Raw genomic sequence first — 4,186 nt, 5'->3', positions numbered from 1 at the left:
CATGGTCTTATAAAAGACTAAAGTTTTATGAGTACATCAGTATTCTTTCCTTCCTCCCATTAAATCCATTTTCCTTTTGCTTCTCGTCAATTGTTGACAATTCACAAAGAACTTATTTCTTGGTAATATTAACCTTACTAATAAATGAAGCACCAGGTTCCAACATTGACCAGATCTTATATTGAATTGTTTGTAATGTACCATTCCCCAATATAAGGAAAGCATGCTTTCATTTGAAATAAAAAGCTCTTTCTAAAGAACTCATAGGAACCTTTTAACCAATTCTTTTTTTTCCATTTTTTTCTTTATTTAAACATCTTGATTACATATATGATTGTGATTAGGTTTCAGTCATGTAAAGAACACCCCCTTCACCAGTGTAACATTCCCACCACCAATGTCCCAAATCTCCCTCCATCCCACATTACCCCCACCTGTACTCTAGACAGGCTTTCCAGTTCCCTCATTAATTCACATGATTATGGTAGTTCTCTGTGTAGTTATTACTATAACTGCACTCACCACTCTTTGTGGTGAGCTTCATGAAGTGAGTGGGAAGTTCCAGCCCTCCTCTCATTGTCTCTGAAGATTGTTGCAAAAATGACTTTTATTTTTCTTAAAACCGATATATGAGTGTGACTATTCTGCATCTCTCTCTCCCTCTGACTTATTTCACTCAGCATGGTAGATTCCATGTACATCCATGTATAAGAAAATTTCATGATTTCATCTCTCCTGATGGCTGCATAATATTCCATTGTGTATATGTACCACAGTCTCTTTAGCCATTTGTCTGTTGAAGGCCATCTTGGTTGTTTCCAGAGCCTGGCTATTGTGAAGAGTGCTTCAATAAATATAGGTGTGTGGAAGGGGTTTTTGTATTGTATTCTTGTGTTCTTAGGGTATATCCCTAGGAGTAGAATAGCTGGGTTGTATGGGAGCTCAATTTCCAGATTTTGGAGAAATCTCCATATTGCTTTCCATAGAGGTTGGACTAGAAGGCATTCCCACCAGCAGTGGATAAGAGTTCCTTTCTCTCCATATTCCTGACAGCACTGATTGTTCTCATTCTTTGTGATGTGCACCAATCTCTGTGGTGTGAGGTGGTATCTCATTGTTGTTTTGATTTGCATCTCCCTGATGATTAGTGACCAGGAGCAATTTTCATGTGCCTTTTGGCCATTTGTATTTCTTTTTTATCAAAGCATCTGTTCATTTCTTCTCCTCATATTTTGATGGAATTAGATGTTTATTTTCTTGTAAATTTCTGTCAGTGCCCTGTATATTTTGGATATTAGCCCCTTATCTGAGATCCGAGATATTTTTAATTAATCTATTGGCCGTCGCTATACTTTTTTTGGTGAAGAGTCTATTCAACATTTATATTCATTTTTTATATTATTTTACTGTTTTCATTTTAACAGGAACAAAAACATCTGAGACAGTTTATTATAATTAAATGAAAGCAAATGTCAGTATTTCTAAACTAAAAATATTATATGCCATAGAGCAATCAGCCATAATATTTTCTATACATTTTATTAAGTAGAGGTTTTTTTTATTTTGAAACTAAATAATTATAATGATTTAATGAGTAGATTTGCTTAACTTTCTTAAGAATATGGTTTCTTCTAAAATCTCCAAGTCAATTTATCATTTAAAATTCAGGTGCTGCTTTGGCAGCACATATACTAAAATTGGAACAATACAGAGAAAATTAGCATAGTCCCTGCGCAACAATGACATGAAAATTTGTGGTGATCCATATTTTTCAAAAATAAAAAATAAAAAACAGGTTCTTTGATTATGATAACCAAAAATGTGAGACTTATACCAAAATTTGGTTGAATTACCCTATTAAAGCATAAAATCGTGTATGTTTTTTGTTATTTGGGGTCATGACCTGAGTAGGTAAATTAAAAACAAAATTTATGTATTTTTTCTAATTAATTAGAGGCAGTTAAATGGCATTTTCATGTCAATAAATTTTTATTATCTTAATTTTCCTTTATTAGACAAATTTATTTTAATTGTCATCATTATGAGTTTTCATATTGAGGAGGTACATTTTGTAAAGATTAGTTCAAGATTAGACTATAAATTATATGAATTATAAATTATGTAAATTTATAATATAAATTATCATGTAATCATAAAGTTATCTGGGTTCAGAAAAATAAAATCACACATCCAGACACTATACATTGGTCTGGTTGTAAAGTTCTAAAAACACAGCTGTCATTTTTAATTCTCATGAGAGAAGCAAGTGAAATCTTTAGACTTCAGATTACAGTTATGACTATGGCAGTACAGCAAAGAAGAGCTTTCTTATGAGCAAGGTTTCTTCAATCACTTTCTGAACTGTGACAATGTGGGAGGAGTTTTGCTTTACTATGCAATTTTATAGATATCTTATGTCACTTTGAGAAATTTTCTTCCATTTATAGTGGCTGTTATGTCATGTATCATGGCATGCAAAATGCTTTTCTCCAAATTGTTGATAATCATATCCACATCAGATAATTGTGTCTTATTTTTATCCTCAAATATTTTAATAATTTCTATTTATGTTTTATATTAGAAATATTATATGATCACTGGTATTGTAATATCATATTAAAATTTATATATATTTATATTTCAAACATCTTATGTTCTTTTTCACTACCCATTTTCTTTGGCTTTTATTTATTTTTATTATTTTTAAAATTTTCAGTTTAATTACCATAATGTACCAAGTTTTTTTTTTTATAAGTTTGGGAGCATACAATGCTTGTATTTTCAATCCCAGACTCTGTGATCTTCCTGTTCCATAATTGACACTAGATTTCACCTCACCTCTTTATTGGCATAGATTATTACGTGTAATTGTTGTAGTCTTCATCCCATACTTACAATTGAGTTTGGTCTAGTAGTTTAGATATACATGCCTCAATTTGTCACCATAGAGAGGACCCAGATCTATGACCCTTGCTTCCTTATCATTTCTAGACATTCTTTTTTGCTTCCCCTTTCCATTTTGTTTTTTCCTTAGCATATTTGTCTTTTAAATGAGTTTTTCAAGTAAGTTAATATACACTCTTCATCTAAGTTCAGATTTTCTCTTTTCACATGACTACTAGAAATAATTATTTCTTTATTGAAGTTATTTATATTTATTTATTTTTCTCACAAAGACCTTTTCCATATTTTTCTTAATTTTACTTAGGAACTTTTACCTGTGAAAGTTTTCCAGTAATTATCACATTAGTTTCCTACTTCTCTTCTGCTTTAAAACATTGCAAAAAAAATGGAGGGGTGATGAAAATGACTATATTAGAAGGGGAGGCACTCACTGTGTTAGAAAAGTGGGCAAATATACTTAGCATAGAGAAATCACATGGTTTGGCAACAAAAATTTAATTCTCTCTGAAGGGATCTTAATTTTGATGAGTATTATACTTTTCACAAACTCATGAATGATTGGAATGAGGTTTTATAATTGTAATTATATCCCCACTTTTATATTTATCTTCAAATACTAAGATAGTTAAATGATAGCATTCTGTATAAAGCTATTTAATTTATTTGCACAGATCATTGCCTTTAGTTTATTTAATTGCTTAGTCTATTTTGCAGAGAGCCCATTTGGCAGAAGAAAAAATTCCTTTGGGTGAAAGTGAACCTTTGTAAGCTCTACACACCAGGTTGTGTATTTTCCCCTTAATAGTGCCACCATTTTGGGAATTGACCTAGATGCCCAAGAAAGTCTTCATTACTGAGAATTTATATTTCTCTGGTGGCTTTAATTTGCAAAATTAGCCTCTGCTGTATATTAAACATTGATAGCTAATGTCACTTTATTGAGGCTGGTCCTCTTCAGCATCTCTTTTCACAGAACACAATCTACATAATTGGAAAATAGCATGACTTCTGCAACTAGCTCATCAGGAGGGTAAAGATGCTGTACTCTTGCTCTCATTTCATATGCCAACCTTCATAACACTTATATGATAATAACATTTTTCTATTTAATAATGGTAATAGGTGTACTGAATCATCTTGCTGAAAGTACAAATGAAACAAAGAAAAGATAGTAATTTATTAGGACAAGCAAAACATGTTTAGCTTATATGTCAAGAAAAAAAAATGGGGAAAATTTAGTACTGCAAGAAATAATCCTATATGTACCATCACAATAAATAAC

General features: G+C 31.4%; 1 non-coding gene across 1 annotated transcript; it reads left to right on the top strand.

Moving 5' to 3' along the window:
• The first annotated feature begins 1,668 nt into the window (after positions 1-1,668).
• On the top strand, positions 1,669-1,772 carry LOC126007485 (U6 spliceosomal RNA). The gene has a single exon (XR_007495050.1). It is a non-coding gene; the product is annotated as a U6 spliceosomal RNA (small nuclear RNA).
• The last annotated feature ends 2,414 nt before the right edge of the window (positions 1,773-4,186 follow it).

Source organism: Suncus etruscus, chromosome 4 (assembly GCF_024139225.1).
Source record: "Suncus etruscus isolate mSunEtr1 chromosome 4, mSunEtr1.pri.cur, whole genome shotgun sequence".
In the NCBI taxonomy this organism is placed as follows: Eukaryota; Metazoa; Chordata; class Mammalia; order Eulipotyphla; family Soricidae; genus Suncus; species Suncus etruscus.
This window is presented reverse-complemented; position numbering and strand designations above follow the sequence as displayed.